The sequence below is a fragment of the Leptonychotes weddellii genome, unplaced genomic scaffold (genome assembly GCF_054177405.1).
Source record: "Leptonychotes weddellii isolate Sample4059 unplaced genomic scaffold, ASM5417740v2 HiC_scaffold_2514, whole genome shotgun sequence".
NCBI classification, from domain to species: Eukaryota; Metazoa; Chordata; class Mammalia; order Carnivora; family Phocidae; genus Leptonychotes; species Leptonychotes weddellii.
This window is the reverse complement of record NW_027842712.1, coordinates 1-13366: the sequence shown is the minus strand read 5'-3', so window position 1 is coordinate 13366 and position 13366 is coordinate 1. Positions and strand designations below refer to the sequence as shown.

The following is a 13366-nucleotide window of genomic DNA, read 5'->3' as shown; positions in this document are numbered from 1 at the left end:
AGAGAGAGAGAGAGAGCGAGAGCAGGAACACAAGCAGGGGGAGTGGGAGAGGGAGAAGCAGGCTTCCTGCTGAGCAGGGAGCCCGACGTGGGGCTCCATCCCAGGACCCTGGGATCATGACCTGAGCCGAAGGCAGACGCTTAACAACTGAGCCACCCAGGCGCCCCTGTCTTTTTTCCATTGGAGATTCTTTCCTCCTTTGTGGAAGATTAGTTGACCATATTGTTGTAGGTCCATTTGTGGGTTTTCTATTCTGCTCCATTGATCTCCATTGACTTGTAGTTGGGATGCCCTGAAGGGGGAGTTTTCATGCCGGTAGCACTCAATGCAGCCTGAATAACCAGTGGAAGGAAGGAAGATAAGAAATCTTCATGAGGGAGGACATTTTGCACACCAGAATTTCATCTCTTGCTTTTACGAAAAGAAGGAAGATCCTTGTCTGCCCCAGCACTTACCAGAGCTTGCAGCCAACCATCACAGCCCTCAACTGTTATTCTTCTACAGTAAACTGTTGTGTAAAACAACCCTCCCTTTGAGAGTACACTTATCATGATGAGTGCTGAGTAATGTATAGAATTGTTGAATCACTATATTGTACACCTGAAACTAATATAACAATGTGTATTAATTATACTGGAATTAAAATAAGATTTAAAAACCACCCTCCCTAGGGGTGCCTGGGTGGCTCAGTCCGTTAAGCATCTGCCTTCGACTCAGGTCATGATCTCAGGGTCCTGGGATTGAGCCCCGCCCGCGTCGGGCTCCCTGCTCAGTGGGAAGCCTGCTTCTCCCTCTCCCTCTGCTTGCCGCTTCCCCTGCTTGTGCTCTCTCTCTCTCTCTGTCAAATAAATAAATAAAATCTTAATAAAAAAAAAATAAAAACCACCCTCCCTAAGTTCATACTGAAATCTAATAAAAGGTGACCTTCCTTTTTGTCTTGTTGGACTTGTATATGGTTTGCCGTAATTTGCTTGTCCCAAATTGCAATTCCTCTACTTTTCCTGAATAAACTCATGTTACTGGTAAAATAACTGGCTGTTTTATTTTGAAGGTTGACAACTTCTATGCGGAACTGTCAGTATCCATATTAAGGTAAAGATGAGTTCATACTGATGTCTCCAGCTGGGTACATATTATATGGGCACTGCAAACTTCTCCACTTGCTTATCTGTAACTTCTCCAACAGTGAGAAACCTGGCCCCCACCATCTGTCATTTAATCCATTGCCCCCTTTCAGATTATATAGCTGTGTCAGCATGATTAGCTACTACCCTCATGGGAAAGGACTTTATCAAATAGACTCCACTGTTTATGTATGGTTCATTTTGCCTTTAGTCTATAGATCACATTCATTTCTAAAGTTACTCAGTTCACCACCTATTGCCCCACCACCTGTAGTGATTTTTCCGTACATTTCTTTTTTTTTTTTTTAAAGATTTTATTTATTTATTTGACAGAGAGACAGCGAGAGAGGGAACACAAGCAGGGGGAGTGGGAGAGGGAGAAGCAGGCTTCCCACTGAGCAGGGCGCCTGATGCGGGGCTCGATCCCAGGACCCCGGGATCATGACCTGAGCCGAAGGCAGACGCTTAACGACTGAGCCACCCAGGCGCCCCTTTCCGTACATTTCTATTACAGTTAGATTGTTTGCCACTTTCTGTATTCTATCCTGTGACACTCCCACACCCTAAATAATTGAATTTGAATAGATTATGATTTACTCATGTGTTGTAAAAATTCATTGGTTTGGAAAAGTGCACAATGACGGACGGATACCCATCATTAAAGTATCCTGTGGAATATTTCCAACCCACCACTCCGTGACCTGTTTACAATCTTTCTAGTTTTGCCTTTTCAGGAATGTCTTATAAATGGGGCATACAGTGTGTTAGCCTCTTCAGACTGGATTCTTTCACTTAGTAAAATACATGTAAGATTCATCCATGTCTTTGTATGGGGTGATGATTCATTCCTTTTATTGCTGAATAGTACACTGAATGTATAAGAGAGGAAAAACAGTGTTCTTTCTACCCTTCTGGGTTCCTGGCTGAGATCCCTTCCTGCAATAAAAAAATTAATCGGAGAAAACAACTTTAATAGCATGTATACATCCTGTATACATGGGAGATGCTCAGGAAAATGAAATAACTCCCCAAAATGGCCAAAGCCATCACCCTAAATGCCATCTTCAGCTAAAGGCAAAAGAAAGATTTGGGTGGTGGGAAGTCCAGTTATAGGAAGTTATCAGGCCAGGCACAGTAAATGAGGGTGTGGTGGTTATGCAGATTTAAGCCTGTGCCTTCTCCTTCCATTAGAGTGTCTTGAGCTCTTTAGTCATTCTGTTCCTGGTACGTTATAAATGGAGCTTTCCTTTATAAATGTAAACTTTGCTCACCAAACAGCAACTTCTACTAGGTTTTCAGAGATTTTCCTGTGTCTGCTGTTTCTTAAATTTTTTTAAAAAGATTTATTTATTTATTTTAGAGGTGGGGGGCAGGGGCAGAGGGAGAGAGAATCTCAAGCAGACAGCACTGAGTGCACAGCCCGATGCAGGGCTTGATCCCACAACCCTGGTATCATCACCTGAGATCATGATCTGAGATCATGACCTGAGATCACGACCTGAGCTGAAACCAAGAGTCAGACGCTTAACTGTGTCACCTAGGCACCCCTGCTATTTCCTAAAATTAATCAGCCCAAATCAATCCTTGTGCCAAAGAGGCATATTCTGCTTCTTTCACATGGATGCATCCCCATTTGCCCATGGATTCATCTATTGAAAGATATCCTAGAAGGTATAATGCTAAGCAAAATAAGTCTGAGAGGCGCGCCTGGGTGGCTCAGTCGTTAAGCGTCTGCCTTCGGCTCAGGTCATGATCCCAGGGTCCTGGTATTGAGCCTCACATTGGGCTCCCTGCTCTGCGGGGAGTCTGCTTCTCCCTCTCCCCCTCCCCCTGCTTGTGTTCCCTCTCTCGCTGGTCTCTCTCTGTCAAATAAATAAATAAAATCTTTAAAAAAAAAATAAGTCTGAGAAAGACAATTATCATATGATCTCACTCATATGTGGAACTTAAGAAACAAAACAGAAGCATAGAGGAAGGGAGGGAAAAATAAAACAAGATGAAATCAGAAAGGGAGACAAACCATAAGAGACTCCTAATCATAGGAAACAAACTGAGCGTTGCTGGAGTAACTGGGTGATGGACACTAAGGAAGGCATGTGATGTAATAAGCACTCGGTGTTATATACAACTGATGAATCACTGACCTCTAGCTCTGAAACTACTAATACACTATATGTTAATTGAATTTAAATTAAATAAAGTCCAAGAAAAAAATTAAGTAAATTTGCAATTATGAGTGTTTCTCTGGAAGCCAAAATTGTATAATAAATGAGGTTAAAGCAATTTGAAAAAAAAAAAAGCTTTAAGAGTAATTATTGAGATTAAGCTGGATTTGAATTAACAGTGAATGTCAGATCTAATATATCCAATGGCTCCTTGGGGTGCTGTCAAAATGGGAACTTAAAAATACGCGGGATATAATCTCCTTTTACTTTTTGGTAGTTAGACCATGGTGGGAATTCTGTATTTAGTTCAGTGTTCAGCGCATTTCAAGAAGGTCCTTAACAAACTAAAATGTAACCACTGTTAGGAGTTAGTTGGACAGTTAGGTAGTCAGGGTCAGAGTCCCCAACAAGAAAATATGGAGTCAGGACAGCTAACATAAAATAGCACTGACAGGGGCGCCTGGGTGGCTCAGATCGTTAAGCGTCTGCCTTCGGCTCAGGTCATGATCCCAGGGTCCTGGGATCGAGCCCCGCATCGGGCTCCTGGCTTGGCGGGGAGCCTGCTTCTCTCTCTCCCTCTGCCTCTCTCCCTGCTCATGCTTTCTCTCTCTCTGTATCTCTGTATCTCTGTGTCTCAAATGAATAAATAAAATCTTAAAAAAAAATAGCACTGACATCCTGTTTTTCAGCTTAGACAGGACCACACTGACATTCTGCTTTGCAGCCTTTGTAGAAATGACTCTTGTAAAATGTCCTAAAATAAGACAATTAACCACAAAAACATTTGTCAATGTCATGGGCAAGGGGCAGTTAAGACCTAAGCCCCCAGATGTCAGCAAAGCAAACAAACAAAAAAACCCACATCAGCACGTGGACATTAACCATAGGTAGACAGATACATGACCACAACCCTGATTGGCATGACTCAGCACACCCTGATTGCTTAAGATAGTTCTGCAAAAGAGTTCATAAAACCCCCTAAATTTAGAAACTCCGGGGCAACCCACTTGGATCCCCTTCCCTCTCTGGGAGCTTTATACTCTTGCTCAATAAACTTTGCTTTGCTGCCCACCACTCTTGGTCTGGTCTACCTCTTCATTCTTGGAATCAGCATGACCAAAACCACGGGCACTAAGGAGACACAAATCCTGTGACACTACGGTGGGGAACATTCAAGATCATGAAGGGATCTGTAGATTTATCAGAGACTGTAGGCTCAAATATGGACTAGACAATCATTTGGTGGTGCCATTATTTCACTCAATAAGCTTTCCCTGAGGGCCTAAGCTGGACTAGCTTCTAAGACTATATAAGACCAATGTACTGGGGTGCCTGGGTGGCTCAGTCGTTGGGCGTCTGCCTTCGGCTCAGGTCATGATCCCGGGGTCCTGGGATCAAGCCCCGCGTCGGGCTCCCTGCTCCGTGGGAAGCCTGCTTCTCCCTCCCCCACTCCCCCTGCTTGTGTTCCCTCTCTCGCTGTGTCTCTCTCTCTGTCAAATAAATAAATCTTAAAAAAAAAAAAACACCAATGTACTGTTTTTTTTACAGTCATAGACACATAAATGACAGTGATATGATGCATAATACAATGTTCATTAGATATATTCATATCAGTGTTTGTGTGACCAAGAAAATCTAAATACATGTATTTCCTTGAAAAAAATAATAAAGAATAATGAAAAAGTGAAGGGTCAGTATATCGAAGGAACCTGGATAGAACCTCAAATGGCCTCTATCCAACTCCATATCTTTCTCTTCCCTTTGATGGTGACTTTATTATCATTGATATCATTTTTAGTTGTGACTATATTTTTGACTGTAACTCCCGCCTTACCACCATATGTGCGTTCATAAATAACCGTTGGTTTGACCTGTGTTTGAACATATATAGCGGGATCTAGTCCTTTGTAATTTATATCATTTCCTCAGCACTTTTGTGTGAGAAACATTGTTTCAATTTGTGTAGCTGTAGTTTTATTCATATTGTTGTAGAGTACTCTTTTCTATGAGTAGGCCACTCTTTACCCATTTTACTGTTGATGGGCATTTGGATTTTTCCAGGTTTGGGTTAATGCTAACAACGCTGCTGTGGAGCATTCTTTTTTTTTTTTAAAGATTTTATTTATTTATTTGCGAGAGAGAATGAGAGACAGAGAGCACGAGAGGGAGGAGGGTCAGAGGGAGAAGCAGACTCCCCGCCGAGCAGGGAGCCCGATGCGGGACTCGATCCCGGGACTCCGGGATCATGACCTGAGCCGAAGGCAGTCGCTCAACCAACTGAGCCACCCAGGTGCCCCTGTGGAGCATTCTTATATGCGTGTCTTGGGCTAGGTGACCGAGCATTACCCTAGATAACATTGCATCTAGGAATGTGAGTGTGGGTTAGCATCACTAGATAATGCCACACTATTATGAAAGCGATTTGAGCATGTAAGGCGGCAGCAGGGCACGTGGGCTGGGATGCAAAGCGTTAACAGCAGGTCAGTCATTCCCTCCCTGTTCAGGACACCCAGAGCCCAGTGTCTTTGCCAGTTCTGCCTCTAATTCTCAGGATGGAATCTGACTGGTTTGGGAATAACAGAAAATTCAAATGTAAGAAGGTTTGTGGCAGGAAGTAGTTAATCTCTTTAGGCTAAATATGATAAATGAAGCTGGAACTTACCGATCTATGAGAAACGGTTACAACCACCCAACAACTTCCTTCCATTTTTCTGTAGTGATGATTCTAACTATCCTGGTAAAGACAAAACCATTTGGAACTTAAATGCAAAGACTAGTTGAATTTAAGTAAACCATGTATGTTTTATTAAAAAGAAATAACTTTTTAAAATTGTTTGAGTACATCATTACAACCTATGGATATAACCTGAAGAGTGTTTTAGAGAATTGGAGATTTTTGTTACCCTTCACCACTTTAGAAGTTTGGTAGAATTTGGTTGCCCTCCTTTATATTCATGCTAAAGATTAGAATATGCCTAATTATTAGCTTTGTGATCCCATAGAAGTTGGTTATGAATGAAATTAAATTAATAATTTATTGAGTCGACTGGGTGGTGTCAGTTAAGCGTCCCACTCCTGGATTCACCTGAGGTCGTGATCTCAGGGTTATGAGATCAAGCCCTGCTTAGGTCTTGGTGCAGAGTCAGTTTGAGATTCTCTCTCCCTCTTCCTGCCCCTCCCGCTTGTGCTCTCTCTTCTCTCTAAAATAAATAAATCTTTTTTAAAAAATAAGAATTTATTCACACATTTACATTTAAAATTAAGGAACTGATTGCACTCATCTATTTATATGTAAATATTTGGGCAATTGTGAGGACAAAATCTTAAGTGTTTTGTAAAACCTCTGGGTCATTCACAGATGAGACTAAGGTAGCTGGGGACTTCTAGGCAGTTATTTGTCCACTATCAAAAGTATGAAATGATAAAACAGATGGATGAGGTCTCCTCTGGCATTGTCCTTGATCGTCATTCTCCCTGAGGATGGCCATCTCTGGACAGCTCAGCGACAGGGGCTCATTAACAATGTGGGGCGTCTGTTCCCCAGAGACGTCAGCCAGGGAAACAGGTTTGGTTCTCTGTGTCAGCGAGCCACAGTCGAGTGTCACAGCACACCCTTCCGTGTGCATAAGGGTCTCCCTGTCACCAGGGAGGTCACTGTATTTGGGAGACCACCTTGAGAGTTTGCAATTTCCTTCATCTCCTACCTTCTAGAGGTAAAGTGCAGATCTCTGTACCACGTGAAGTCCTGTGAGGTCATCCTGAGAAAGTATCCTTTTGCTTAAGAAGAATTTGTGGGTGCAGCACCTGGGGGGCTCAGCTAGTTAAGCGTCTGCCTTCGGCTCAGGTCATGATCCCAGGGTCCTGGGATCGAGCCCCGCATCGGGCTCCTTGCTAACTAAACAGGGAGCCTCCTTCTCCCTCTGCCACCCCCCTCCTGTGCTCTCTCTCTGACAAATAAAGTCTTAAAAAAAAATATGGATTCAATATGTGTTCTTTCTTCTGGAAAAGAAATTGACCCAAATAGTAATTACTGCTTCCTGAGCATCTGCTCTTGAGAGCCATCACACTGGCTCTTTGTGGAATTCTCCCTCTTAAACTTCTAAACTATGATGTAGATATTATTAGTCACATTTCTAGATGGTTAGCGGCTCAGAGACGATCTAATTCACAGGATTTTAGTGTCAGAGACCTAAGTGGGATCCCCAAACTGACTCCAAATCCCTTGTTATTCCATACACGGTACTATTTCCCTCTTATCTCTGGTCTTCTCAGTCTGGAAACATATCAAGTATCAGGATTTTCTTGTTGTGTGGCCCACTGGAATAGATTCAGCTGGCCTTTTAACCTCTGCCCATCATGATCGGTGGAGGACCTTTGAGGAAGATACTCAAAGATCTCTAGGAATAGAGACATTATAATATGTTTCTGATATTAAAATTACTGAAAGAACTACCTTTTTTAAATTGATTCAGGCTCTGGTATGTTCAGAGTATGCTGTAAGACAGATCTGAAATAGTATTTAAAAACACTCAGCTCAGGGCGTGTGGGTGGCTCAGTCGTTAGGCGTCTGCCTTCGGCTCGGGTCATGATCCCAGGGTCCTGGGATCGAGTCCCACATTGGGCTCCCTGCCCGGCGGGAAGCCTGCTTCTCCCTCTCCCACTCCCCGTGCTTGTGTTCCTGCTCTCGCTCTCTCTCTCTCTGTGTCAAATAAATAGATGAAATCTTAAAAAAAATAAAATAAAATAAAAACACTCAGTTCAGCCTCTTCTACAAAGTGAGACAGTGCTTATAAACATTGCTAAAATATTCCCTTACCTATGATTATTTACTTCCCAACCATCATAGTGTTTATATGGTATGACTATGACTTACATTAGTCAAAATCTGCAAGGAAAGAACTTAGTGTATCCAAGCTTTGGGGGCACTTCACGTTTAAGTTAGTGTTGTGACGATGAGCTACTCTGTTTTATTCTGTAGTCCAAGGGAATGGTGCCAGACTACTCTAAGATGTCTGGCAGTTCTAAAATTCTGACTTTAAATTATCTGTGTGCGTCAGAGATTTGGGCAGGGGAAAGGGAGGAGCCCAGCGTCTGTGAACACCTCTGTTACCTGTGTGGACCATGGAGCAGGTCACCTTCTGTAGGCATCATTTTGATTTCTTGGTACTATTGTTAAAGGTACTTTTGTCTCAAGTTCCTCCCTTTAGTAGTAATTCTAATGATAATGGAAATTTTTATCTTTTACCATCCATGGGCCCGGATCCTGGGCTCCCAGGGAAGCTATCCTTTAACATTTTACCAAGCTGAAAATGACTGGGTAAAACCTCAGAGTATGGGTCCTGTTTCTTTTTTTTTTTTAAAGATTTTATTTATTTATTTTTTAGAGAGCGAGCGAGAGAGAAACAGCATGAGAGGGGAGAGGGTCAGAGGGAGAAGCAGGCTCCCCGCCGAGCCGGGAGCCCGATGCCGGACTCGATCCCAGGACCCCGGGATCATGACCTGAGCCGAAGGCAGACGCTTAACCATCTGAGCCACCCAGGTGTCCCTGGGTCCTATTTCTGTCCCAAGCACATATTGTAATCTGGTTTGAGAAGAAAAAGATAACCCCAAAATGCCATTGTAAACATAAAGATAAGAAAAACAAAAGAACCTCTCTGGCGCCAATAAGATTAAAGTCATACCGACTTGTACAAATTGAAAACATAAGAAAAAGTCTGTAACTTTCTGGAATGTTCTTCCTCATGATGATGTGTAACTCTGTATGTAAAACAATACAGAACAAATATATAAACCTGACCCAAATGTTCCTTCCCCAGAGCACTCCCTTCTTTGTGAAGATTTTGTCTCCCAGGCAGCTTGTCCTGACTTGGGTTTGAATAAAACTCTCTTCCTTTCTCTCTAAACTCTTTAAAAGGGTTTGTTCATTTAGTGTTGACAATAACAATATGTTTTCTTTTTAAGTGAGAAATAAATGTTCCTGGTTCACAACTCCAACAGCACAGAAGGGCGGCTGTTCTTCATCCTGGAGCTTCCCTGCAGAACCAAGCATATGTATATATATTCCAGCATAAATGGGCTCTTCCTACAAGGATGCTCTGAAGGTCCAAGAAGCATTATCACTCCATGGGTGAGACCAGAAGGTGAAGCTATTCCCGCTTAGAGCATTACTTTTTGGGTCTTAAAATTGCCTTGGAAATGTGGGAAACCACTGCATTTCCTAAAGCCCAAGCCTTGGAGGGTCTGAGAGCAGCTGACTTGCCAGGAGCCAGGAACAGCTCTGCAGGCAGGGTTGGTGCAGGAAAGGGAGCGGCAGGGCTCTGGGGGTGGTCTGCAGCCAGAGGCTTCCGCTGAAGGGGTTGTGTGTGTGGCGGGGGGCCTGCCCACAACACCGCCCATTGCCTGCGCCGCCGAGCCAGGTGTTGGGGCGAGGAGGTGCCTCCGGGACCACTTGCCGTCGCAGGGAGGCGCGCGTGTGAGGGCGGGTGGCCCGGTACAAGCAGGCGCGGCATCCAATGGGCTCTGGGTACCGCCCTCCCTGACCAATCACCGCGTGGGGGTGGAGCTATCTCTATGTGGGCGGACCCAGACCTGCCCGGGGGATGCAGAGGTGGGGCAGGTGAAGAGGCCCTGGAGAGAGTCGACTTGTGGAGTTCCCGGCTGGGTGGGACCGCCCTGTGGGCCCCGGTGTGGGTCCCGGGGGTAGGGTACGCCCCGGGTGGGAGTTGGGGTCCTCGAAGGCCGTGGGGAGCGAGCTAATCCCGCGAACTCAGATGAGTTTTCTTTTTCCCTTGAAAGTCTCTTCTGCCTGATGTCCGTCAACTGGCCGTATCCCCCAGACCCGTGAACTCCAGGTCACCCGCTCACCCTAGCTTTTGTGGGATGGGTTGCAGACATTTCAGGGTTTCCCGTGTTCCCCGGGAAAAGTGCATATAAGGACCGCACACAGTCCCCAACTTCAGTGGGGTGCCCCCTGTCCCCTGGCACAGAGAGTGCAGGTAATGGACCTTGAGCAGCACCCCGAGTTCAGCAGGGTGTCCCCTGTTCCCCCAGGCACAGGTGTGGTGGCAACAAGCCCCAGAGCCATCCCCCAGCTTCCGCATTGTGCCCCGTGTCCGCTGGGTATGGTGGTAATGGGCTGTCAGGATCCTGAGGGAGGGTCCTCCAGGTGGGGGCCTGGAGGCTGGAGTAAACCAGACCCCACTCAAGTTGCATGAGGAACAAATGAGTTGAGGTGTTCATTTGGAAGAGTAATTTCACTTTTCCAAAAATGACAAAGTTATTGGTCTACACAAGAATGAAGATAATTACTACTTAAGAAACAAGTATGTGTTTCCCCTTCTCCCAGAAACTGAAGCAGGTGTGCATGCCATAGGTCGGAGGTGCCTACTTATCCCCACCTGACAGCACTTCTCTGCTCTGGCTCCACGAGACCCGAAGTTTTGAACATTAGCATCTGAGTCAGTGATGCAGCTTGTCACAGGACGTCAGCATTCAGAGAAAGCAGCAGGTACATTTGGCACAATGTCATCTTCATGTCAGGACTGGAGGTAAAACCTCTCATTAACCCCAAACCTCCTGGGCTTTCCTCTTTTCTCTAGTTGAGCCATGAAGCAAAACCTAAGTAGCTGTCAGCATTCTCCATTTGGTTCAAGAGTTGCTTACTTTTCCTGCGGGTAGAACATTGCAGGGGATCCCATTTTCTCTGTTAATTTATTGCTTACAAAATGTATTCTGATATGTTTCCTGGAAATAACTTTTATTAGAAAGGGAAGGGGAAATTTACTCTTTGTGTGTTTTTAACATCATTTGTTCCTTAATCTAACAACATTTATTCAGTTGGGCCTAGGATATGATTTAGTGGCCAGCATCTAGAGTTAGTGGGCTTTTTATCATCAGATACAGACTTTGATGATGTCATTTGTCAAAGGTGATGTTTCATAAATGATTAGTCTTTTCATCAGAGGAGTTACAATTAGGGTCGAGGGAAAAATCAAAATTATTCAAAGCACCCTTTTACTGTTTAAAAGTTGAGCTTGACTTTCTAGTTTTACTAAATGTATCATCTAGATATTTTGACATGCCGTATTTTCTCTGTAGTTTCTTTGGTGGTGGAGTCAGAAGGAGAGTCTTCGGGAATTCTGGATAGAGGCATGCTGGTGGCTTCAAGGGGCTTGGTGTCAGGAGCCCTGGGTTGAGTTCTGAAACTGCTTGCCTGACCCTGGGTGAGTCAGGTTATCCCACAGAGCTTCTGTTGACTACTTGTGAAATTGCTGGAAAGTAATATCTATGGAAAGGCTTTTTACACAGAAACTATTCTGCCTGAAGAGTAACTAAAAATGAGGTGACTTGGGCTGTATTATTCTGTAAATAATAGTTTTAAAACCCCCTGTCATAGGATATGGTATTTTATTGTACAAGGAGTCTTCAGAAGGCTGCAATGAAAGATTCAGATCTCAGAGCATGTTCCTGTTCCTTTGATATGTTACAGTTTGCACGGGTAGCAAGGTAAGTGGAGAGAAATACGACAGAAGGGGAAAGTAGGTGTGAACCATTCTTTAGGTAGCCTTCTACCTTTCTCATGAAAGCCTGGGCCAGTGTCATTTTGGAAGAAGAGGGGAAATCCTGGAGCTTTGCAGCAGATGGGGGAGTTCCAGGTCTGGGTAAAGCTGACAGAAGTCCCGGAGGAGAGCTGAGTGCATTCTGCAGGAGGACGTGGGCAGGGCGGGCTCCAGGGGTGCCTGTGGGTCTCCTGTGTGAGAGTTGTGCCAGGTGAGAGCTGTGAGCGGGTTCCTAGCTGAGGACAGGTGAGGCACAGGTGGAGAGCTGGACGAGCACCTTCTGTGCCACCAGCCTCACCCAACACACATTACCTCATTGTCCCTGTCACTCCAGTTCAGACGTCTCAGAGTTGCGAGGCCGAGGCATTTGTTTATGCTTCTTTGCATGTGTGTGAAGTTGCAAAACTTAGATGATGGAAATGATGTGTCATCAGAACATCTGTTACTCTTTTATTTCCTGCTCTTCTTTTAATCAGTGAAGTGAAAGGGACCTACTAGTGGAATGGGCTATCTGTGTGTTTTTATTTCCTGTTTTAATTAAACAATGGGAAAACAATCTTCTGAAATATTAAAAGAATCCTTTGTGGGTGTTCATGTTTTTCTCTTCTGTGAACCACATTGCGAATATTAGAAATTATGTTTTAAAGTAAAACACAGAGCTGATACAGGATGCGGTGCCCTTTGTGAGAGGGACACATGGAGAAGGAGTGTAGGTTCTTTAGGAGCTCGGGGAGTGGCTCATCGTGCTCCCAAAGGAAATCGAGCCTCCTGTTAGCCTTCCCTGAGGGGGCTGCTTACCTGGCGGCCCATCGTGGGCTCTGGAAGCTTGACCCTGTGAGTCACTGGCGACTTGAGCTGGGGAATTTATGAAGAAAACATAAGGAATCCTGGAGGGTGTCTGCATCCTTTGTACTCAGACAACTCTATGTAGCAAAGGAACTCTTCACCTGTGAGGCACGTTGGGATCCCTGAGGGTGTGGGCTTTGCTACATGGGCTCAGGTTGGGTCTTCATCCTTATCTGGACCAGAGCCATGTTGTCTGGCTATGGAGATCCAGACCCTTACGTGGAGCCAGAGCAGAGAAGTGCTGTCAGGTGGGGATAAGTAGGACCTCCAACCTATAGCCTGCACACCTGCTTCGGTTTCTGGGAGAAGGGGAAACACATACTTGTTTCTTAAGTAGTAACTTTGTTCATTCTAGTGTAGACCAGTGATTTTGTCTTCTTTGGAAAAGCAAAATTACTCTTCCAAATACACCCTCAACTCATCTGTTCCTCATGCAACTTGAGTGGGGTCTGGTTTACTCCAGCCTCCAGGCTCCCACCTGGAAGACCCTCCTACACGGTACTGACAACCCTCGACCACCAACCCCGGAGGCACAGGGCACGTTGCTGAGTTGGTGGACGGCTCAGGGGGTTGTTACCGCCACACCTGTGCCTGGGGGAACAGAGACTACAGCTCACCACTGCCTCCTGAGGAACAAGCCACACTGTCACGCCTTCCTGCGCCTCTCCAACTG

General features: G+C 44.9%; 1 long non-coding RNA gene across 1 annotated transcript; it reads left to right on the top strand.

Moving 5' to 3' along the window:
- The first annotated feature begins 10069 nt into the window (after positions 1–10069).
- LOC145718913 (uncharacterized) lies at positions 10070–12448 on the top strand. Its single transcript, XR_014142085.1, has 3 exons — positions 10070–10284; positions 10635–10836; positions 11387–12448. It is a non-coding gene; the product is annotated as an uncharacterized LOC145718913 (long non-coding RNA).
- Positions 12449–13366: the final 918 nt, after the last annotated feature.